Source organism: Capra hircus (genome assembly GCF_001704415.2).
Source record: "Capra hircus breed San Clemente chromosome X unlocalized genomic scaffold, ASM170441v1, whole genome shotgun sequence".
NCBI lineage: Eukaryota > Metazoa > Chordata > Mammalia > Artiodactyla > Bovidae > Capra > Capra hircus.
Window position 1 is genome coordinate 60,521,564 of NW_017189516.1, and position 24,503 is coordinate 60,546,066.

General features: G+C 48.4%; 1 protein-coding gene and 1 non-coding gene across 6 annotated transcripts in view; one reads left to right on the forward strand and one right to left on the reverse strand.

Moving 5' to 3' along the window:
- The window catches only part of TBL1X (transducin beta like 1X-linked), a 266,324-nt gene that overhangs the window by 72,472 nt on the left and 169,349 nt on the right, over window positions 1-24,503 (forward strand). The window lies entirely within an intron of this gene.
- TRNAS-GGA lies at window positions 2,446-2,518 on the reverse strand. The gene has a single exon. It is a non-coding gene; the product is annotated as a tRNA-Ser (tRNA).

Consider the following 24,503-nt stretch of genomic DNA (forward strand, 5'->3'; position numbering starts at 1 on the left):
CCTGTGGACAGAGCTTGCGCGGTCCTTTCAGCATCATCGTGATCCCAGTGTCAAGAGCTCACGCGTGCCTAGCGCTCACTTAAGGGCCAGGCAGGGGGTTGGTGATGGACAGGGACGCCTGGTGTGCTGCGGTCGGTGGGGTCGCAAAGAGTCGGACACGACTGAGTGACTGAACTGAACTGAAAACTCAGGGTTTGGGTTCCAGAGGGTCGAGTGTAGTAGATGGGTTATCAGAACAAAGAATGAGCGACTGAACTGAACTGAAAACTCAGGGCTTGGGTTCGAGAGGGTCGAGTGTACTAGATGGGTTATCAGAACAAAGAATGAGGCCTGGAGCACAAGTTACAAAGAAACGACTCGGGTAGTTCCTGAGTCATGGGACCCAGACCTGCTGAAGCCTGATCAACAGGTTTCAGAGAACGTGGTCAGAGCCAGGCGTGCAGCCCGGACTTCCCAGTGCCCTAATTAAGGGCTGTTGAAACTTGCTCTGTTTACGTTAGAGACCAGGTCATCGGGCCTGTGGAATCAGAGAGAATCTGTGAACCGGAAAGGCCCCATTTCTGGCAGTGTGACTGCTTCACTGAAGATGAAATTTTCTGGCTGTGTGTGTTTTTCCTCCTCAGAAAGTTCATGAGGGTTAAATTAAATCCTTTGAGGGAAGTGAGGCCCGAAGTAATTCCCCGTATGTTGTGGATTTAGAAGAAAAAGAAAACAAAAGTTTTATGGTAACAGTTGAGAAAGGACAGTTAATTACAGACACATCGGAATTCAGTGGGTTGGGCAGCATTTCTTTTCCCCATAATGTTCATTAAGGATGAAACCGAGAGAGAGTTGCCTCTGCATTCACGAATGCTTGCCGTGTGGTTTAGAAAACCCTCCAGTTTCAGAGACAAGTCCCAGGGACTGTTACTTTTAGTCGGGTCTAACGTATCGTTTGTGTATCCCTCCCTCATGGTTTTTCTAAAGGATGTTAAAAAATGCTTTTTCTATCAATCTAATCGAGTATGAAGGCAGCACTGGTTTTCTACTGCTTTCTAACTTTGCTTCTCCTGTGGCCACAGAGGCAGAATGTCCTTTCCGTATAAGGCGTAAGCATAATAGCGAAAGGAGAGAGAATGTCACTCGCCAGGATAAAGAAGGACCTGGGGAGTCAAGCAATAAAAGAACGAACCCAAACTGAAAAAAGAAGGACGTGTTTGGTGGAACTGAACTATAATTAGCTGTGCTAATTCTGTTCTGTAGACTCGGATGATTGTAAGGCCATTATGATGCAACTCAGGTCATTCTTGAATTTTTTTAATTTATTAAACATGCAGCACCTAATGTGGAAATCTCAGTAGAGTGGGCCTGAGCTCCTAAGGCTAGATTTGGCAATTCAGTTCTGTCTCTCTCAGAGAAAAGAGGTTTCTCTCTTGCTTCTTGGAACACTGCATGGGCAGATTGAATTTGGCCCAGAGACGGAGATGAGCCTCAGGGTGGATATTGTCAGAGGGAGCTGCTTTAGAAAGAAGTGGGGAGAAAGATTGCAAAGGAGATTTAGCAGTTCTCCTGGGTGAGAGTTTATTCTCTGGGTTTGGCCCTCCTTTTTGTTTTGTACGTATGGGTTCTAGTAACGTTGTTTGGGAAGAGCGTGTGTGTGCGCTCAGTCATGTCCGACTCTTTGTCAGACTCTTTGTGACCCCATGGATTGTAGCCCGCCAGGCTCCTCTGTCCATGGGATTTCCCAGGCAAGAATACTGGAATAGCCATTTCCTCCTCCAGGGGATGTTCCCAATCCAGGGATCGAACCTGGGTCTCCTGCATTGCAGGCAGATTCTTTACCACTGAGCCACCCGGGGAAGCCAAAGGACCCTCCTTTGAGTTTTGAATGTATTGGTTATAGTAATGCTGTTCAGTTAACTTAAAAATTTAAAATTTCAGAGTCCCGAGGGTGTGTGTGTTAGACACAAAAGCAGTCTCTCCATCATAATCTCACTTCCCAGAGTAACCACCGTCGATGGTTTTCTTGAGTATCTTTCCCAGTGTTTTGCAAGCGGTTATAAGCGTGTACGTGGTGTGTGCTTTATTGACAGGTAAACAAACCTGTCAATAACATACACACACATGTGCCTACATGTGGGCTTCCCTGATGGCTCAGCGGATGAAGAAAGCGAAAGTGAAAGTCGCTCAGTCATGTCCGACTCTTTGCGACCCCATGGACTATAGAGTCCGTGGGATTCTTCAGCCCAGAATCCTGGAGTGGGTAGCCTTGCCCTTCTCCAGGGGATCTTCCCCATCCAGGGATCAAACCCTGGTTTCCTGCAGATAAAGAAAGTGAAAGTGAAGTCGCTCAGTCGTGTCCGACTCTTTGTGACCGCATGGACTGTAGCCTACCAGGCTCCTCCCTCCATGGAATTCTCCAGGCAAGAGTACTGGAGTAGGTTGCCATTTCCTTCTCCAGGGAATCTTCCCGACTCAGGGATCGAACCTGGGTCTCCTGCATTCCAGGCAGACGCCTTAACCTCTGGGCCACCAGGTAAGCCCCGAATCCACCTCTCAATTCAGGAGACACAGGAGATGGGAGTTCAGTCCCTGGGTTTGGGAAGATCCCCCGGAGGAGGAAATGGCAACCCACTGCAGTATTCTTGCCTGGAGAATCCCATGGACAGAGGAGCCTGGCGGGCTACAGTCCACGGGGTCGGCAAAGAGTCAGACGTGACTGAAGTGAATATCACATGCACACGTATCTTGGACATGTTGGTATACCAGTGACATCCATCCCTTTGTAGATCAGGCGAGTATCCAGCAGGGTTCCTAGTTTTAAACAACCCAATCAGTTCCTGCCTAAGGTAAGCCAGACTCATAGGAGCCGGAGAAGGTCCATGAAACGGCTCTCGGGAGCAGCAGGGATCAAGGACTTCAGAATCGACAGTTTTCACCCCGGCAGGAACTCTATGGCCTGAATATCATCACGCTAGTGTAACCAAGAGGAAGAGGGACTCCAGATATGTCTCTGTTCTTGAGTCGGCCCCTCAGGATTCGGTGGCTGTGTGTTAATGCACGTGGGTGAGTGCCCTTGCGTATTTCATTGGCTGAACCAGAGTCGTGTGCTATCTCTAGGCTAGACCAGGGCCCCCGGTCAAGGCAGCCAGTGGCACGTAACGTTTTTTGGCTTCTCAAGTTTGGAAAAGTCTAATAATTTGGTGTGATAAATGGCAAAAATTTGACAAACGATTTTGTACGTGAGGAAAATTCTGTGAAAGAACTTTCCGTGGGCTAGTAGCTTGCGGCTTTGATAGGTTCCCTCTTTCTTTCTCCTCTGTCTTCATGGCATTTTCAGTTCAGTCGCTCAGTCATGTCTGGGTCTTTGCGACCTCATGGATTGCAGCACGCCAGGCTTCCCTGTCCATCACCATCACCCAGAGCTTGCTCAAACTCATGTCCGTCGAGTCGCTGACGCCGTCCAACCATCTTGTCTTTCGGAGTTTCAGCTTTAGCATCAGTCCTTTCAGTGAATATTCAGGGTTGGTTTGCTTTAGGATTGACTGGTTTGATCTCTGCTTTCCAAGGGGTTCTCAAGAATTTTCTCCAGCCCCACAATTCAAAAGCATCAATAGCCTTCTTTATGGTCCAACTCCCGCATCCATACATGACTACTGGAAAAAACCATAGCTTTGACTATATGGACGTTTGTCAGCAAAGGGATGTCTCTGCTTTTTAATACACTGTCTAGGTTTGTCATAGCTTTTCTTCCAAGGAGCAAGCGTCTTTTAGTTTCATGGCTGCAGTCACCATCTGCAGTGACTTTGGAGCCCCCCAAAATAAAGTCTGACACTGTTTCCACTGTTGCCCCATCCATTTGCTTTGAAGCGATGGGACCGGATGCCATGATCTTAGTTTTTTCTGAATGTTGAGTTTTAAGCCAGCCTTTTCAGTTTTCCTCTTTCACCTTCATCAAGAGGGTCTTTAGTTCCTCTTTTTCTGCAATGAGAATGGTGTCATCTGCATATCTGAGGTTGTTGGTATCTCTCCCGGCAATCTCGATTCCAGCTTGTGTTCCAGCCCAGCTTTTCTCATGATGTGCTCTCTATATAAGTTAAATAAGCAGGGTGACAATAATGCATCCTTCACATACTCCTTTCCCAATTTTGAAGCGATCCGTTATTCCGTGTCCGTGCCATTTTTAATTTTGTCAGTGATAGTTTGGGAGAGATCTGTTTTCTCTCTTGTTACATATAATCTCTCCGTCCCATTCTCAGGTTTACCCTTTGCCTCACCAAGCTTCAGCTGTCTTCTGTCTGGCCCTTATGAGAAAGATGCCCTGACCCCAGATGTACAGAATCCGGTGTTGGGCATTGTGCATACCCATCTGTTACAAAAGCCACTCGCGCTCTTACGCTTTATGGCGAGAAGTCAGAGGGCTGGTCCACTGCCTTCTGCACCAGACAGACCCCTGCGGACAGGAATTCTGTTCTTCCCTAAACTTTGTGATGCTTTTCAGCTACCAATGGTTTCTGAGCATGGAGTGTGTGTGTGTGTGTGTGTTCAGCTACCAGTGGTTTCTGAGCATGGAGAGTGTGTGTGTGTGTGTGTGTGTGTGTGTGTGTGTGTGTGTGTGTGTGTGTGTGTGTGTGTGTAGCTACCAGTGGTTTCTGAGCATGGAGTGAGTGTGTGTGTGTGTGTGTGTGTGTGTGTGTGTGTGTGTGTGTGTAGGGGGGTGGTCAGTCGTGACTTGCATACCTCGGGGTCTGGACCTAGTTTTGTGCAGCCTTTCATTCCCTCTGGAACTTTGGAGAAGATGATGAGTTTGACCCCTCTCTGCTTGGGTGATGAGTTTGACCCCTCTCTGCTCGGGTCCTGAAATCAGCACTTTTTCCAGCTTCCAACGTGGAGTAGAAGCCTGGAGGGGTGGTTGGAACAGATCGAATAGCGCTCTGAGGATTCGGGGCAGGAGGGTGGGCAGACAAGGCCCGTTCCCCGCCTCTGTTCGAAGCTGGAGAGGTCTGTCTTAGAAATCGCCGAGAACCCTTTCTCTTCCGAGCACGGTAGTTTTCAAGAGGAACCGTGGGGGTCTGAGATCTCAGAAGTGCTCCTCTCTGACCGTGCCCAAGACTCCATGCCATTAGTGAGGGACAGGAGGGGAAAGAGGTAGACGGAGGCATGCAAATTCATATGGGTGTTCCGGATAAAGGAGAAAGGACTGGCTTTTATGTAGACTCTGTTCCCTGGCAATGCATTTCATTCTCTCTCCGCCAGCTGGAGGAAGATAAAACAGTCGTTTCAAGGTAATATTTATGTAACCTACAAAAATCTCGGTCAGGTGAGGGAAAGACGGAATCTGGGTTAATATGACCATCTCCTGAGTTATCTCCCTGATTGTAGGCTTTGGTGTGAAACTAATAAAAGACGGTGATTTTGATTTGTGTTAGACTCTTCAAAGTCATCTCAGTAAAACAGTCTTTTTTTGCATGGTAAAATGACTTCTAAAGCTTTCCTTTGTAAGAACTTACATCCTTGTCTTTTTAACTGAATGTCGCTCAACACAGTGTTAGGCAGAATTTATTGCATTTTTAAGACCGTTCCAAAGGAAAATAATCCTAAAGGATATCAATCCTGAATATTTATTGGAAGGACTGATGCTGAAGCTGCAATACTTTGGCCACCTGATGCAAATGGCTAACTCATTGGAAAAAACCCTGATGCTGGGAAAGATTGAAGGCAGGAGGAGAAGGGGACGACAGAGGATGAGAAGCCGTGAGCCTATGAGGCCATGTCCCAAAAAATGTCTGCTGGGTGACAGCAGGGTCTTCAGGTATCACTAAGGTCTTTACTCTTCAGCTGTGGAGTCCGGAGGGGAAAGGTCACTTTCCCCTGGACTGTGGACCGTAGACATAGTTCTTGCGATACAAACAGCGAAAGGAGATCTGGAATATTCTCAGGACGTTTCTGAGCAGAGCAGCTCTGTTGAGTCAGCTGAGAGAAGCAGATGATGGCTTGTGAGTCTGTTGGGCTCTGTTGAGTTTGTAGTTTTGGGGGTTTGCAGGCAGCAAAGGGGGTAACTGTCCAGAGAGGTTTTTCTCAGGAATGTGTGTGCACGCTCAGTCCAGTCAGTCGTGTCCGACACTGTGTGACTCCGTGGACTGCAGCCCTCCAGGCTCCTCTGTGCATGAGATTCTCCAGGCAGGAATCCTGGAGTGGGTTGCCGTTTCGTCCTCTAGGACACCTTCCCTGCGTCTCTTATGTCTCCCGCATTGCCGGGCGGATTCTTGACCACGGAAGCCACCTGGAAAGCACCCTGAATGTTAATAGTGCTCATTCTTGAGAAACTGGAATGCAGAGTGTTTTGGAGCCTCACTTCATGGCTTTTTAAGCATGACTTGTTAAACTTTACAGTTTTATGCATACATAGACACATGTGTGCGCTTACTCAGGTGTGTGCACTCAGGCGTCCGCGTGGGCACACACAAAGGCCCCTGTCACCGTACACAGGACGCGTGTCGTGGGACTGGACCCTGATACCCGGTTTTAATGCTCAGCGTTTTCCCCAGGTGACTGTAACTTCCTGTACCTGCTGCCCGCCTCTGGTTGATGATGTGTGTGGCAGTGATAGGAAGACCACAGGCCCTCTTGTCGTCTTCTGCTCAGGAGTCCAGAGTGGAGTTGCGTTCATGTTTTGAAAGTAGTTGGTGCAAGGTTTCATTTTCACTGCGACAGATTTCAACCCGGTTTTCTTTTGGACATGTCAGTGGGTTATGTTGTAGGGTCTCCTGGACACCTTTGTGCTACAGACGCGGAGATGGTTACCCAGAGGGGCTTGAATGCAAACATACAACCCCCGACAAATACGGAGAAAGAACGCTCCTGGCGCGTGAAACAGATAGTCTTTCGAAATGCTTGTGTTCCAGCATGTGTGTGGAGAGAACGTGGGATGTTTCCCCACGCTTAACTTTGACCGTGGAGGCTGAGAGCGTGGGTTTGGAGGAACAGCGGAGGGGGTCATTCACACATATGCGTGTCTATCTGTTCTGTCGCGTCTAACTCCTCCCATGCATGCTGCCACGTACCACTGAGCGGAGTTCTCCGTGCTGCTGTTTTTGGCTGAACCCCAATACAAAATGGTTTTGGTGTTTAAAAAAAACGAAAAGGGGAATTAAAATTTAAAAAGCATGGATTTGGGAGTTCCCTGCTGCTCCAGTGGGCAAGACTGTGTGATCTTAAAGCAGAGGCCCCAGGTCCAATTCCTGGTCAGGGAACTAGAGCCTTCTAGAGCTGCAACTGAGACCCAGGGCAACCAAATACATAATTTTTTTTTTTTTTTAAGGAAAGAAAAAGAATGTGGATTCAGGGTGCCAGCATTTCCATAGCATGCTGCGGCTGTGGGCGCTGCCCAGTGGCTGGGAAGAAGCCTTTGGCTCAGCTTGCCTCGATTGGGCCGCCTGTTTGGGTCTGGGAACGTCGTGGTTGCATTTCTCTGGACCTTTGAGGTCACATGCTTCTGGTTTGGGTGTTTTAGGGGGAAAGGACGGTGCAGCTGTTGTGGGGGTGAGGACTGGGCTGAACCCCTAGCCTCAGAGGAAGGCAGACACCGCGGCCTCTCTGGCACTGTGAATTTGCAAAAAGTGCCACGTGGTTTTGTGACCCTGTGGAAATGGTCCACCGTCGGTCTGATTATGCATGATGGAGGGATGGTCGTCGGTGTGAGGATTACATAGGCTCAGAGGCAGAGGTGAGTGAAAGCTGGCATCCTTTGAGGTCCAGCCTCCGTGGAGAAGGAGGTGACTAGGTTTTGCTCCCCCACCAGCTCCGGGGATCAGTATCGCTCCAGCCTGAAGGATGAAACTTACAAGACAGACGCCTCGTCCAACCTGCTCCCTTGACCACTGTTCTATAGAGACGGGGAAATGGATGCAGACCAGGGGCCTCTACAAAGAGCCACAAATGCGTGGATTTGCCTAAAGGCGTAGGAAGGCGATTACTGCCACAGGCCCACGTGGTGTAGACTGAACTCTGCTATGTCTGGTCACTCTTCCCACCGCCACCGCCTGACTCTTGTGTCAAGCTTCATAGGTTCCAGATGGTTCTCACGTTTTGCCCACGTTGGTTCTCAGTACTCAGCCTAGGCAGAGTGATGGCGCTCCCAAGACATCCCAGGTCTGATGGTGCAGCCTGTGACCCTGTGCCATCACACGGCCGAAGGGATGGTGCCCACGAGGTCCGGGATCTTGAAAGTTGGGGGGTGTTGTCTGCTTGAGCCCAGAGTGCCCACCTGGGGTGGGGGGCGTCTGAGGGAGTGGAGGGGTTGGACTTGGAGATGACATGTGTCCCGGGAGGCAGAGGTTGGGAGTGAAGGGGGTTCCATGGGCCGAAGAAGACGGGTGGCTTCCAGGAGCTGCACGAAGTTGGGACCCTGTATTCTTCCCCTGGAGCCTGTAGACGGAGCACAGCCCTGTGACCCCCGTAGACCCCTCACCCCCAGACGAAACAGATCAGTCCGTGTTGCTTAAGGGAGCTGAGTGTCTGTTAAACGGCCGTGGGAGACTTAAGCTGGAGGCACACCTGTCCAGGTGCTCCAGGTCAGGAGTTTTACATGCTGGGATGACGCCGTTCAGTTACCAACGGGTGTGACGTCACGCTCCAGGACTTTGCAGCGAGCAGTACAGCCTGGTTGTGTTCAGTTGTGTCCCCTCTTGCTAATCCTTATTCTGCCCAGTGTGTGACAAGTGCTGCTAAGATGGGGCAGGTTTGACTGCGTTCTTTGGCACGACCTAGCGAAAAAACAGTCCTACAGAAATCCCATTCTGTAATGAGGATGCTTACTCCTTGGAAGGAAAGTTATAACCAACCTAGACAGCATATTAAAAAGAAGAGACGTTACTTTGCCAACAAAGGTCCGTCTAGTCAAAGCTATGATTTTTCCAGCGGTCATGTATTGATGTGAAAGTTGGACTATCAAGAAAGCTGAGCACCGAGGAATTGATGCTTTTGAACTGTGGTGTTGGAGAAGACTCTTGAGAGTCCCTTGGACTGCAAGGAGATCCAGCCAGTCCATCTTAAAGGAAATTAATGCTGAATGTTCATTGGAAGGACTGATGTTGAAGCTGAAACTCCAGTATTGTGTCCACTTGATGTGAAGAGCTGACTCCTTGGAAAAGACCCTGATGCTGGGAAAGACTGAAGGCAGGAGGAGAAGGGGACAACAGAGGATGAGATGGTTGGATCGCATTGCCGACTCAGTGGGCATGAGTTGAGTAAAGTTGGTGATGGACAGGGAGGCCCGACATGCTGCAGTCCCTGGGGTCGCAAAGAGTTGGACACGACTGAGCGGCTGAGCTGAACTGAACTGAATGAGCATGCAGTCCAAAATAGAAGGGCCCTTTCACAGAAATGAGCTAACGCTAGAGTGAGTGAGCTCCATACATCTTTTCAGCGGTGCCGAACTTGACGACGTGTGTGAAAAGCCCCTGCAACAGGTCGATTAGCTGCTGGGCAGTTTTAAAAGATGTATTTCCCTGTCATTCCTGAACCTTTTGTCATGTGTCACAAGAGAAAATTGAATTTCTTAATCCACTTATATCAAATTTGAAATTCACTTAAACTGGGGCTTCAGGTGTTAGGATTCTGGCGTCCTCATAAGCAGATTTTCTGGTGAGTTTCCCCTTCTGGATTCTGTTGTGACTATGCCAACAAACGGTTCACCCGTTCAGTTTTCATCTCAGACCAGCTGAAAGTCATGTTATGTGTAAATATGATTTGACTCGAGCGTTTATTGTTCAGGTGTAATTTGAATCAGAAAGCCTGTCTATAGGCCTCTTCCCAACTAAAATTGTGCAATTATGCATTTCACATTAGAGGCAGCGCACTTATTTAACTCCTCTGTACCAGAGCAAATGAGTTTCATTTTTTTAAAAAAGGTGGAACTTGTCTCTGGATTTTTCATTGTGTGATGCCCATGTAACCATGGTTTGTTGAACATTTGTGCACATATACATAGATGATCTTTGCTTTAAGAGTCAGAAAGGTGTTTTTTAAAAAAGCAAAAAAAGAAAGCAAAGCAAGTTTCTGAGACATACTTGACCTGTCAGAATTCACCTGTTGTCAGGGTTCAATTCAATGATTTTTACCAAATTTACAGAGCTGTGTGGAGTAGGAGCCCCTGGTGGCTCAGTTGGTAAAGAATCTGCCTGCAATGCGGGAGACCTGGGTTCAGTTCCTGGGTCAGGAAGATCTCCTGGAGGAGGGCAGGGCAACCCACTCCAGTGTTCTTGCCTGGAGAATCCCATGGACAGAGGAGGCTGGCGGGCTACAGTCCTTGGGGTCACAAAGAGTCGGACACGACTGAGGATGTACACAGGTCGCACACAGCTGTGCACCCAGTGCCACAGTATGGGTTTAAAATACTCCCATTTTTGTTTTTAAGTTTATTTTTACTTTTTGGCTGCAGCCCGCAGCATGTGGGATCTTAACTTCCAGGACCAGGCCTTGAACCTGCATCCCCTGCTTTGGAAGTGCGACATTTTCACCACTGGACCACCAGGGAAGTCCCCACATACGGTTTTAGAACACTTATCACCTAGAAAGAATCCCTGTGCCGGTTGGTACTCCACACCTCCCCCCGTCACCCGTGAAGCCTCGGGGAACCACTCCTCTGTTATGTGTCTCTGTGAATTTGCCTGTTCTTGACGTTTCAAATAGGTGGAATCGTACAACGTGTCTTTTGGGTCTGGCCTTTCGGTATAATGTTTACAGAGTTCATCCCTGTTGCAGCATGAATCAGTATTTCTCTCCTTTTTTTAAAATTGTTAACTGCTATTCTGTTGAGAAACCTGTATGCAGGTCAGGAGGCAACAGTTAGATGTGGACATGGAACAACAGACTGGTTCCAAATAGGAAAAGGAGTATGTCAAGGCTGTATATTGTCACCCTGCTTATTTAACTTCTATGCAGAGTACATCATGAGAAACGCTGGACTGGAAGAAGCACAAGCTGGAATCAAGATTGCCGGGAGAAGTATCAATAACCTCAGATATGCAGATGACACCACCCTATTGGCAGAAAGTGAAGAGGAACTAAAAAGCCTCTTGATGAAAGGGAAAGAGGAGAGTGAAAAAGTTGGCTTAAAGCTCAACATTCAGAAAACGAAGATCATGGCATCTGGTCCCATCACTTCATGGCAAATAGATGGGGAAAGAGTGGAAACAGTGTCAGACTTTATTTCTTTGGGCTCCAAAATCACTGCAGATGGTGACTGCAGCCATGAAATTAAAAGACTCCTTGGAAGGAAAGTTATGACCAACCTAGATAGCATATTGAAAAGGAGAGACATTACTTTGCTAACAAAGGTCCGTCTAGTCAAGGCTATAGTTTATCCAGTGGCCATGTATGGATATGAGAGTTGGACTGTGAAGAAAGCTGAGCACCAAAGAATTGATGCATTTGAACCTTGGTGTTGGAGAAAACTCTCAAAGAGTCCCTTGGACTGCAAGGAGATCCAACCAGTCCATTCTAAAGGAGATCAGTCCTCGGTGTTGATTGGAAGGACTGATGCTGAGGCTGAAACTCCAATGCTTTGGCCACCTCATGCGAAGGCTTGACTCATTGGAAAAGACCCTGATGCTGAGAGGGATTGAGGGCAGGAGGAGAAGGGGACGACAGAGGATGAGATGGCTGGATGGCATCACTGACTCTATGGACCTGGGTTTGAGTGAACTCCGGGAGTTGGTGATGGACAGGGAGGCCTGGCGTGCTGGATGGAGTTCATGGGGTTGCAGAGAGTCAGACACGACTAAGCGACTGAACTGAACTGATTCTGTTGTGAGTGAGTATAGCACATTTCACTTACCCGTTCCTCAGTTGCTGGACACGTGGGCTTTTCCCACTATTTGGCTGTTATGAACAAGCTGCTGTGGGATTTCCCTAGTGGCTCAGATGATCAAAGAATCTGCCTGGCAATGCAGGAGACCTGGGTTTGATCCTAGGTTTGGGAAGATCCCCTGGGGAAGGGCATGGTAACCCAGTCCAGTATTTCTGCCTGGGAAATCCCATGGATAGAGGAGCCTGGTCGGCTACAGTCCGTGGGGTCACAGAGTCGGACGCGACTGACCGACGTTCACATAAGCTGCTCTGAACATCGTGTGCAGGTTTCAATGTAGACAAGCATTTTTGTTTCTGTTGGGTTTACTCCCCAGGGTGGAACTGCGAGACTATCTGTGTGTGTGTAACTTTCTAAGAAACCGCCAGAGTGTTCTCCAGAGTGGCTGTGTGGTTTTGTGTTCCTATCCAGGACACGTGAGCGTTTCAGTCTCTCCACGTCCTCCCCAGCACTCCTCATCATCTCTCTAAGAATGTCCTGACCTCCGTTTATAAGGCCCAGAGTGTTGCTTGTCGAGGAGGGATTTAGGGGATGTTCAGCACCTACTCTGGGAGTTGGTGATGGACAGGGCCTGGCGTGCTGCGATTCATGGGGTCGCAGAGAGTCGGACACGACTGAGCGACTGAACTGAACTGATCACCTACTTGATGAAACACCGTGCGTTCCTTGAAGCAATAAACCGAGCGACTCTTCTGTGTCTTTCTGAGTTTCTGCAGTGTGATGACCGTGGTCTGAGTGGATGGGAGAGCTGGCGAAGGATTCTGAACAGAGGAAGGCAGGATGGGCACTCCCGGCCCTCAAGGGCCCTCAGACACTCGGGCCTCAGGCACAGACTGTGAGTCAGGACTCCGGGCTGGTTAGGTGCAGTTTTGCCCGAGACCCTAAATTCCCAGATTGAGCACCGCTCCTTATGAGTCTCTGCTCTTCACTGTGCATTCCCGAAGCCCCTGCGAGAAGATGCCCCTGGACTCTTAACTCCCCTCTCGTTTATGAGAGTTGACTCATTGGGAAGGACCCTGATGCTGGGAAAGATTGAAGGAGGGAGAAGGGGACGACAGAGGATGAGATGGTGGGATGGCCATGAGTTTGAGCAAGCTCTGGGAGTTGGTGATGGACAGGGAGGCCTGGCGTGCTGCAGTCCATGGGGTCGCAAAGAGTCGGACACGACTGAGCGACTGGACTACAGCAAGTCTTTGTTTTTGGGTTTCTACTTTCATAACCTGATGACCAGCCAAAGACACATGGAGGGGGAAAAAAAAGGAAGATTGAACTGTAAGCCTTTGGAAAAGACCCTGATGCTGGGAAAGATTGAAGGCAGGAAGCAAACGGGGAGGAAGAGGATGAGATGGTTGGATGGCATCACTGACTCAATGGACATGAGTTTGAGCACGCTCCGGGAGATGATGAAGGACAGGGAAGCCTGGTGTACTGCAGTCCGTGGGATGGCAAAGAGTTGGGACGCTGCAGTCCACGGAGTTGGACACGACGGAGTGACTGAACGACAGACTCTTCTTTATGCAGAAACCCACGTCTGGGACCCTGGCATCCTTAGTTCGTTGTCCTAGAACCTAGTCCGTCTTGGTTGTTGACTTGTCTCTGGTATGTCAAGTCACCATATAATTTATCTCTGCAAAGTGGCACTGTTCTGAGAGAGAAAAGGACTTCCCTGATAGCTCAGCTAGTAAAGAATCCACCTGCAATGTGGGAGACCCCGGTTCGATTCCTGGGTCGGGAAGATCCTGTGGAGGAGGGATAGGCTACCCACTGCAGTCTTCTTGGGCTGCCCTGGTGGCTCAGCTGGTAACCAGCACTTTGAATCGTTACCTTGAGGCCATGCGGATCAACTCGGATCATATCAAGCAAAAGGCCAAGGGATTCGTTGCTCTCCTGAAATAAAGGTCGTAAACAGCTCCGGGTGTTTCTCCTGAAATTCTCCACTCAAATTTGCAGAAGGCCTTTTTCTTTTTAAAAAAATCGTTTATCTGGCTGCGTTGGGTCTCAGTTGCATCCCTTATGATCTTTGTCATGTCACGTGCCGTCTTTCATTGTAGCGCCCAGACTCTGTAGTTGCCATACGCGGGACCTCTGGTTGTAGCCCTCAGGCTTAGTAGAGCCACAGCATGTGGCTAGTTCCCCGACCGGGGATTGAACCTGTGTCCCCTGCCCTGCAAGGCAGATTCTTCACCACCCAACCACCACAGAAGTCCCTGGAAAACTTTCAGTGCCAAGTGTTTTGTTTCTCAGGAGACCAGGAAATTTGTTCAGACACACACAGACACACACACACACACACCCAGTGTGGTTCCTATGTCCCATGTCGTGTGTGCTGCTATTCTGCAAATACCTGCAGACCCATGTATTGTGATGAATACAAACAGAAATACACACGCGCACACACACACACACACACACACACACGGTGCGGTTGCTGCTATTCTGCAAATACCTGCAGCCCCATGTGTTGTGATCAATACAGACAGAAGTAATTACAAAGGCTTCCTGAGATTTACGGCCGTGAGGTAATCTTGCCTTTAGGACTTCTCCCCTTGAACAGTAGGTAATAAAAATGTAGCTTTCTTTTTTTAGTGTGGGTGGTTTTGCAAGGTTTTTGACACTTAAGAAAGATCGTTCTGTTTGTGTGACTGGGGCATTGCTTACCATCGCAAGGAATTGTTCGGCCGCAGTGGAAATCGCAGTGTGATCTCGCCCATACCGTGGGTTACTAGGCAACCGTTGGAAGCAATACTGGCGAAGTGGGGTATTTATTGGCTGTGAAATGTGTTTACGATAAACAGAGATGTGTTTCTGTGACCTCCTCCCCCATCAACAGACCTGCAGCCCAGTTGGCACTTTGAGCCCTTGTGAGACGTACCCCTGGAGTAAACGAGGCCAAGGGGCGGTCTGCAGGCTGCTGCCGTATTCAACTTGATTTACTTAGCTGAGCTTTGGTGCCAGATGGTTATCTGACACTGAGGGTTATTTTAAGAAGTGGCCCGGTCACCTGCTGGACCGCACTTAGGAGGTTCGAGGCATCCCTAGCCAGGGGAGAAATTCTGCCTGTGTGTCCAAGTCTAGAAGGCTCTGTGTTTTGGATCCTTGTATCTTGTTCATCTTTTGCATACCGTGAATCAAGCATCCATCTAATCATATTTGTTTCTTTGAAGACACAGCTAGGAAACTACGAATCTTCCAGTTGATGTAAAGTTGTGTCTGATGGCTGACTTAAGCCACTGTGCTGACCTGTCAGCTTTATCTCATCTTTTGTGACACTGTCTTTTGTTGACCCTGATTTCTCCCCAGTTAGGGCTTCCCTGGCGGCTCAGTGGGTAAAGAAATCTGCCTGCCATGCAGGGTTCGATCCCTGGGTGGGGAAGATCCCCTGGAGGAGGAAATGACAACCCACTCCGGTGTTCTTGGCTGGAGAATCCCCATGGACAGAGGAGCCTGGTGGGCTGCAGTCTGTGGGGTCGCAAAAAGTCAGACTTGACTAAGCACACACTCAATGAATTATTTTACTTTTGCTACTGTGTGTGTGTGTGTGTGTGTGTGTGTGTGTGTGTGTGTGTGTGTGTGTGACCTACCTCAAATCATTTTCTCCCTCTCTTTTCCCAGGTGGGGAATTCTTAGGTATTTTCGTGAATGAGAGAGCACGGTGGCTTCTTGGAAGTTCTGTTGGCTTACAGTGGCTTTTGAATTCTGATGTGCTGGCGGCATCTTATTTTAGTCTGGAAACTTTGCGATGAACTTCTTCAGGGCAAACTGTGTGTCTGAATTTAGTATGTTGAGGGCAGTGTCAAAGGCAGCTGGTGAGCAGACCCTGGTTAAACTTTCTAGGGCCTTGTAAGCCTGAAAACTAAAGTTCTTTAAAAGCAGTCTATGAAAGGAAGATTTATAACAAGTAACAAAGGTTCTGAATCGTTTAAATTTACTGGGCGGGGGCAAGGGGGGTGGGAAGAAACCCATTAAAAAATGAATTCTGGGCTTAAAGGTACATTGAATGAAGTGGAAATTGTTTTTCTGTCTCCATCAGTGTGGCTAGGCAGTTGCCTCTAAACTCCACTGAATACTGGGCTTCAGAGCCTTGAATATGCATCATCACTTGAGTTGAAAAGCAGGAAATGAAATCGAGGTTATGGAAGTAAAAGGGTTCACACTGATCTCGCCCTAAGCAAGTTTAAAAGAGTTGGTGCAGGAAGCATAGCTGTTTCTCCACTTTGGAGGAGGAAAGATTTGGAATGACTTTCTGGATTAGTTCAGGGCCTCAGCATCTCCCTGTCAATAAGAGCCTCTGATTTAATAGGTTTGATGGGCCAGGAGCTGATCTGTGTATTTTTACTTCCTGGGTCTCTGTTTTTCCCCCACCGCCGTGTAACGGGCTTTGTCCCGTTTTTACAGGGAGAGGAAACTACGAGGTTCACAGATTCCTTGTCTGGAGTCAGAGGTATCCTTGGTGAGCAGGCTGTGAGCTGATTCCAGAATGAATGGACGGTATTGATGAAACTGATTTTATCCAGTGACTTGTGTGGCGTTCTGGGCTTCCCGGGTGGGCACTCGTGGTAAACAGCATAAGAGATGCGGGTTCGATCCCTGGGTTGGGAAGATCCCCTGGAGGAAAGCATGGCAAGCCACTCCGGTATCCTTTCCTGGAGACTCCCACGGACAGAGAAGACTGGTGGGCTACAGTCCGTGAGGCTGCAGAGAGCCAGACACACACGCCGTGTGGCCCCTAGGCATGGTCGTGCATGCAGTGAGCTCTCTCAGTCCGTTCCCCTAAGGTCAGTTAGATTCTGTCACTTGGTCATGTGTCCCCCTTTGGACAGGGCTCCCCTGGTGGGCTTACTGGTAAAGAATCAATGCTTGTGGGTGCTGGAGATGTGGGTTCAATCCCCAAGTCAGGAAGATGGCAACCCACTCCAGTGTTCTTGCCTGGGAAGTCGCATGGACGGAGGAGCCTGGCAGGCTGCAGTCCGTGGGTTCACCAAAGAGTCAGGCACAACTTAGAGACTCAATAGAAACAACCCTTCTCAAAGAGGTGAGGGGCTGGAGGCATGAGAAATCCTGGCCCAGGGGTGCGTATGACCAGCCAGGGGTGGATTGTCCCAGAGCTTCTGGCCCAAGCATGCACACTCCTGGTTACTAGATCAAATGCGTCCCAGATAGAATAACGGAGGATGTCCACGTCACAGCCACAAGAGCCTCTAATGCCAGCTGTCTCTTCTCGCTTTCATTATGAGACTTCAGGAGGGTGCCTGGAGGAACTGCTTCGTGGCTTCAGCGGGGAGCTTGCAGACAGGGTGAGACGTGACAGGAGGCTTGAAGACGCTCCTGGGTTGGACTCATGGGTTCTCTCAAAGGTCTGAGGCTGGGGGATGCAAAACCAGTGAGGGGAGCTTGTGAACAGGTGGGGAAGGAGGTGGGCTTGGGTTGTGGCCGGGCCAGACAGAGTCTGGGCTGTGTGCGTGAGCCAGGTGTGGACAGATGGCAGGTGTGTATGTTCCGTGAGCTGTCAGCGCTTGCTGGTGGTGGGAAACCTTCGGTTTCAGCCCGAGTTGTGGCAACGTGGAATGTCTCCAGCCTATGTAACATATTAAAAGGCAGAGACATCACTTTGCTGACGAAGGTCTGCCTAGTCAAAGTTATGGTTTTTTCCAGTAGTCATGTGAGCGATGGACCATAAAGAAAGCTGAAGTGCTGAAAAATTGATGCTTTGGAACTGTGGTGTTGGAGAAGACTCTTGAGAGTCCCCTGGACTGCAAGGAGATCCAACCAGTCCATCCTAAAGGAGATAAGTCCTGGGTGTTCATTGGAAGGACTGATGCTAAAGCTGAAACTCCGATCCTTTGGCGACCTCATGCGAAGAGTTGACTCGTTTGAGTAGACCCTGATGCTGGGAGGGATTGGGGGCAGGAGGAGAAGGGGGCGACAGAGGATGAGATGGCTGGATGGCATCACCGACTCGATGGACATGGGTTTGGGTGAACTCCGGGAGTTGGTGATGGACAGGGAGGCCAGGTGTGCTGCGATTCATGGGGTCACAGAGTTGGATACGACTGAGCAACTGAACTGATGCATATATCCCTTCCCTCTGGAACCTGCTTCCGCTCTCCCATCCCAGCTCTCGAGGTAATCACAGAGTCCTTGGCTGGGCTCTGCCATGTTATACAGCAGTTCCTCATCAGCAACCCAGGAGGTGACATTTACAGAACTTAGATCTGTGAATTGGAAGGTGTGTGCGTGCGCCTGCGTTTTCAGACTCTGTTCCTGAATGAGCTGATCGTTGCCATTGGTGTCCTGGATTCTGAGGTGGTTATGTAAGCACAGCGTCGAACTGAATTGTCTTCCCAAAGGGATCTTCTTAGAGCTGTGTCGTTAAATGAAATTGAGGACCATACGGTTGAGCTTTCCAGGTGAGGCGGGGAGGGAGTAGGAAGTGTTTGCATATGACAGAAACAGCAACGTCAACGCCGGCGCCGTATGCTGCTCAGAAACATGTATGACGATTTCAGCCAGTAGATAACACATCCTGTGCTTGACAGTTACCTTGAAGAGGACTGCTTAGACAGGAAAACTGAGGCGAGAAGCAGTGTGGTAACAGATTCAATCAAGGCTTAAAAATGGTCCACATCAGGGGGAAAAAAAAAGTTCTCTTAATGGCTCATTGCAAAATGTGGAGAGACTGCTTTGGGAGATGAGGAGAAGATTAACTAGGATTGTTTTGTACACTGTGGTACACTCACAGTGTCATCTGTAAACCAGAAACTGATGTCTCACCTGAAGGTTATTTTTATCCTTTGGTGTGGTTCTCCATGTAGAGATCGTAGTGGCTGTTGATGGACAGTTGGCTGAACAAGAAAAAGATCGTGTTATCCTAATGCTTTATTTAAGTGCCGTGATTCGTTTTCTCTTGTTAAATAAAATTTCACGCTACCTAATAAAATTGCCTGCCAACATATTCTGTGTGACTGGTAGATAGTTGTCATGGCCCTGTTTTATTTCTTTTTTTTCCTGTTGATAGTAGCTCTGGGTGGTTTATATAATTAGGAGACCAGTTGGGTCATGCTCATACCATATTTTCAGGTGACAAGTCCTGTCTTAGTCTCTCCGTGTGAAATTCACTTGGCCTATCGTGGTGTGAGTTGGGAAAGCACTTTTCATTTATCACGTGTGACGTGTGTATGGTTCAGCCTGCTGCCGTGCTGGTGGCTGTTCAGTCTCCAAGTCGTGTCCCGCTCTTTGCGACCCCACGGACTGCAGCACGCCAGGCTTCCCTGTCCTTCACTATCTCCTGGCCTTTGCAGCAAACTCATGTCCATCGAATCGGTCATGCTGTCCAACCATCTCATCCTCTATCGTCCCCTTCTCCTCCTGCCTTCAATCTTTCCCAGCATCAGGGTCTTTTCCAGTAAGTCAGCTCTTCGCGTCAAGTGGCCAAAGTATTGGAGCTTCGGCTTCAGCATCAGTCCTTCCAGTGAGGTAAATGATGCATGTGTCTGTATAGCAATACGCATGTGCTCAGACACGTCAGTACAGGCTAGCAGGCATTGATTTTGCCAGTTACAAGCATGAAATACTTGTTATTAGTGTCATAATGCATTGAGGAAGAAATCCAGTTTATATAAATGTCCTGGTTAGTGTCCTTATTTGAATAACTCGTACTTTTAACGCTGAGCTTGTAAAAAAATCTACAAGCATAATAAAACGTCACTTTGCAGGACGGAGTGCATATTAAATGACTTAGCAGAAGAATAGATGGAGAAAATGTGTTTCCCTGTTGATCCTTAAATTTAAAATGATCGGTGTTTCCTGAATTTTTATTTCCCCATACCTAGAGTGCCAGTGCTAGCTACAAGGGCTTTCCCTTGTAGCTCAGTCGGTAAAGAGTCTGCCTGCAATGCAGGAGACTTGGGTTTAATCCCTGGGTTGGGAAGATCCCCTGAAGAAGGAAATGACAACCCGCTCCAGTACTCTTGCCTGGAGAATCCCATGGACAGAGGAGCCTGGCGGGTACAGCCCATGGGGTCGCAAAGAGCTGGACACGACTGAGCGACTTTGACTTCACTTCGCTAGAATGCTAGTGTGGTTGTGTCTCTTCAGAGTTGAAATAAGAAGAGTGGCTTTTTTTGCGTGGCGGTGCCGGCCGTGTTCTGTTCTGGACTTTCACAAAGCGGTTCCCAGTGGTTCTGATCAAACAAGACGCTGGGCAGCTTTGTGGTGGGTCGTCCGGTTTGATTTTGCTCTGTTTTCTGTCCCTGTTTACTGATCACAGATGGACGCCAGTTTGTGATGTTTGTGACGTTTGTTGAATGAGTGAGTGAATGAACACACAGAGAAGGCCTTTGCCAGCTGCTCTAGTTGCTGTCCCTGGGAGCACCCGTCACGCAGAAGCAGTGTTGTTTTGCTAGAACACGTGTAGAGAACCATGTTCTATTGCCAAGTATGCTGAGATCAGGGCTCCATGACAGCCGTCAGGGGTGGCATTCGAAGAAGTTGCCATCTGCAACTTAGCTGTCCCCTGAGTTTTATTATTTTTAACGTTTCGCTTCTACTTTATGCTGTGATGCTGTGACTATGATACAGATTTCTCTTTTCTGCGAAATACGGAGGCGACCTGGGCTTTCCTCATGGCTCAGATGGCAAAGAATCTGCCTGCAATGCGGGAAACCTGGGTTCGATCCCTGGTCTGGGAAGATCTCCTGGAGAAAGGCAAGGCTACCCAGTTCAGTCTTCTTGCCTGGAGAATCCCATGGACAGAGGAGCCTGGTGGGGCTACAATCCACAGGGTCGCAAAGAGTTGGACACGACTGAGCAACTTTCATTTCCTATCTCCCCCTCAGGAGAGAGAGGACCCGTGGCTGCCCTGTTCATACACTGGGTATAATAAAACATCGTCTTACGGGCAGATGGATGCTTCTGCTTGTCTGACATCATGCCAAAAGGTCCTCCAACTCTTCCGAGGAAGGAGACCCCTAAGGAGTTACATCCTGGGACCTCATGCTAGAAATAGTAACCGAGGGGATTTAGGAATCGCTCTCACTTTTTTATTCCGTGTTTAATATCATCTTAAACATCATTTAAAACATCTTAAGGTCATGCTAAAGGCACTGACCTTCCTTGGTTGCTTTCTTTTCCTCTTGGCGTCATCTTTAAGTTTGTGCCGTCACACATGGTAGCCCCCGGCCATGTGTGACTCTTTAAACTTAAATTAATGAAAAGCAAATTCCATTTACAGTCAATGCCTCAGTTGTACTGTCCACTTCTCAACTGCTCAGTACTCACACATGGCTAAGTGAATCCTCGTACTTGAGTGCATGCTCTGTTGTGCTTGACTCTTTGCGAGCCTGTAGTCCGCCAGGCTCCTCTGCCCGTGGAATTTTCCAGGCAAGAATATGGGAGTGGGTTGGCATCTCCTATGTCAGAGGATCTTCCCGAACCAGCGACTGAACCTAGGTCTCTTTCGTCTCCTGCACTGACAGGCAGGTTCTTTACTACGAACGCCACCTGGGAACCCCTTACTTCCCAGTGAGTCACTCAGCTGTGTCCGACTCTTTGTGACCCCATGGACTATACAGTCCATGGAATTCTCCAGGCCAGAATACTGGAGTGGGATTCCCTTCTGCAGGGGGTCTTCCCAACCCAGAGATTGAACCCAGGTCCTCCCGCATTGCAGATGGATTCTTTACCAGCTGAGCGACGAGGGAAGCCCAAGAATACTGGAGTGGGTAGCCTATCCTTTCTCCAGGGGAACCTCCCGATCCAGGAATCGAACTGGGGTCTCCTGCGTTGTAGGTGGATTCCTTACCAGCTGAGCTAGCGGCGAAGCCCTTTACTTCTCAGATAGGAAGTAAATGAATACCTTACTGGGCAACAAAGATACAGTGCAGGAAGTTTTGTCAGACAGATGAGAGATAGTTATTCAGATTTTGCCTAATAAGTATTGCAGGGAGACAGGGGAAGAAGGCAAAGGGAAGGAGGGGGATCTCCAATCTGAAGAAGACAGAAATTTCAAACCAAATCACTAAAACATAGAATAGAAATTAAGCATATCAAAAATTACTACTTGAAATCTCATCAGCATTTCATTGTAGAAAATCAGGGATAAAGGCAGCGTCTAAGTAATACATATATATATTTTTTGGATGGAAAAGAGTCATAGGAAGGGCCTGGAATCAGAATGACATCATATTTCTTAAGTCGGAAAACAGACTGAGCTTAGAATTCTATGAAAATTTATTTTCACTCAGATTTTTGCGTTCATTCCCTCACAGGTTGTTAATTCAGAGTAGCATAAAGAGATTTGTCCATACTCAGGATTATCAGCAGGCTTCTAGGTTTCATACATCACTTTTCTCAGGAAGCTGCTGCAGAACGGGTTCCATCGAAAGGAGACAGTAAACCAAGAAAGGGGGGAGACTTGGGGTCCCTGAGACAGAGGCGAAAGGAATCGTCACGATGCTGGTGGTGTGATCTGGGGCATCTGGTCTCAGCAGATCTCACTCTGACAAGTAGAGACTGGAGCAGAGTCCAGAAGCTTCGGGAGGGAGGTTTGGTGTGTGTATATATATTTGGGGGATCAGGAGAGCAGTGGTTGGGGTGAACACAGAACTGCCAGGTTATCTGAGTGAAAAATTGGAAGATGGTGGAAGGTTGTTGGAGGAATTATCAAAGAGAAACAGAGGCAGCCAAAGCATCCTGGGAAAATTAAAGAGTTAGACCTAAGAAAGACATCATCACCCTACTGCATGCTTGCCTGAAAGTGCCTGTTCCACTGTTAAAATAGCATGCGTAGAGTTTATATGTAACCAAAACATGTTACACTGTTGGAAAAATGTGGGAGGGTAAGCCAGGGTGGCTGGCGGGAAATTCAGTTCAGTTTAGTTCAGTTGCTCAGTTGTGTCCAACTCTGTGCGACCCCGTGGACTGCAGCTTGCCAGGCCTCCCTGTCCATCACCAACTCCCAGAGCTTGCTCAAACTCATGTCCATCAAGTTGGTGATGCAATCCAACCATCTCATCATCTGTCATCCCCTTCTCCTCCTGCCTTCAATCATTCCGAGCATCAGGGTCTTTTCAAATGAGTCAGTTCTTTGCATCATTTGGCCAAAGGATTGGAGTTTCAGCTTCAAACTGAATAAAGGATCAGTCCTTCCAATGAATATTCAGGACTGATTTCCTCTAGGATGGACTTGTTGGATCTCCTTGCAGTCCAAGGGACTCTCAAGAGTCTTCTCCAACACTGCAGTTCAAAAGCACCAATTCTTCTGTGCTCAGCTTTCTTTATAGTCCAGCTCTCACATCCATGCATGACTACTGGAAAAACCATAGTCTTGCCTAGATGGACCTTTGTTGGCAAAGCAGTGTCTCTGCTTTTTAATACGCTGTCTAGGTTGGTCATAACTTTTCTTCCAAGGAGTAAGCGGAATTTACAAAAACAAAGTCTTCATCCGTATGTGAGAAAACCAAGTAAGCGATCTCTAAAGTTGATAGGGTATATCACACAGCAGCTTATTTAGAATCATGTGAGTCCACGACAAGGAATATTGCCGACTGTAGAAACGATTCTGTGGTTCGAATGTGGTTGCTGTGGAGAGCAGAATTGAGGAGAGGATGCTGGAAAGTTTGCAGCTGAGATGAGAAGTCTTGCTTCACCTGTAGTCTATGTATTCTGTTACTTTGAAAAGAATAAGCATGATACGCAGTATATACCTTCTGCAGAATTATAGAGATGTTGGTATGGGGACTTCCTCAGTGGTCCAGTGGCTAAGACTCCCCCTTCCCAGTGCAGGGAGCCCTGGGTTAAATCTCCCTTCAGGAACTGTATCCCACATGCCATAACTAAAGAGCTTGCATGCTGTGACTAAGACCCGGCACCACTAAATAGGTTTTTTTTTTTTAATATAGTTCAAATGAGAATTTCTCAGCCATGGCAATATTGACATTTGAGCCAGATATTACTAGCTGTTTATGAAGGGAGCTGTTCTATGTGCTGTAGGAGCTTCAGCAGCATCTCTGGCCTCACTGGATGCCAGTAACATTCTTCCTGGAGTCCTGAGGACTGAAAATGTTTCCAGACATGGCCTGGTGTCCAGTGACGGTGGCTGGGGGTGGGGAGGGCAGGGGACACAATCAGCCCCATTGGAGAAAGCACAGATTTAAAGGATTAACCATCTGGTAGGTTCTAGTGACATCGATGAATGTGAGTTTGAGCGAGCCCCGGAACTTGGTGATGGACAGGGAAGCCTGGCGTGCTGCGGTCCACGGGGTCGCCAAGAGTCGGACATGACCGAGCGACTGAACTGATCTGATGTTTCTAGTGAGGTGGCTGAACCTAGAGTGTGTTATTCAGAGGGAAGTCAGTCAGGAAGAGAAAACCGAATGTCGCGTATTAAGGCATGTATATGGAATTGAGGACTTCCCTGGTGGCTTAGATGGTAAAGAAAGCCGTCTGCCTGCAATGTAGGAGACCCAGGTTCGATCCCTGGCTTGGGAGGATCCCCTGGGGAAGGAAATGGCAACCCGCTCCAGTGCTCTTGCCTGGAAAATTCCACGGATGGAGGAGCCTGGTAGGAATCTAGAACAGTGGTGCTGATGAACCTATTTCCAAGGCAGGAATAGAGACAGGCTTGTGAACACAGCGGGTGAAGGAGAGGGTGGAGTGG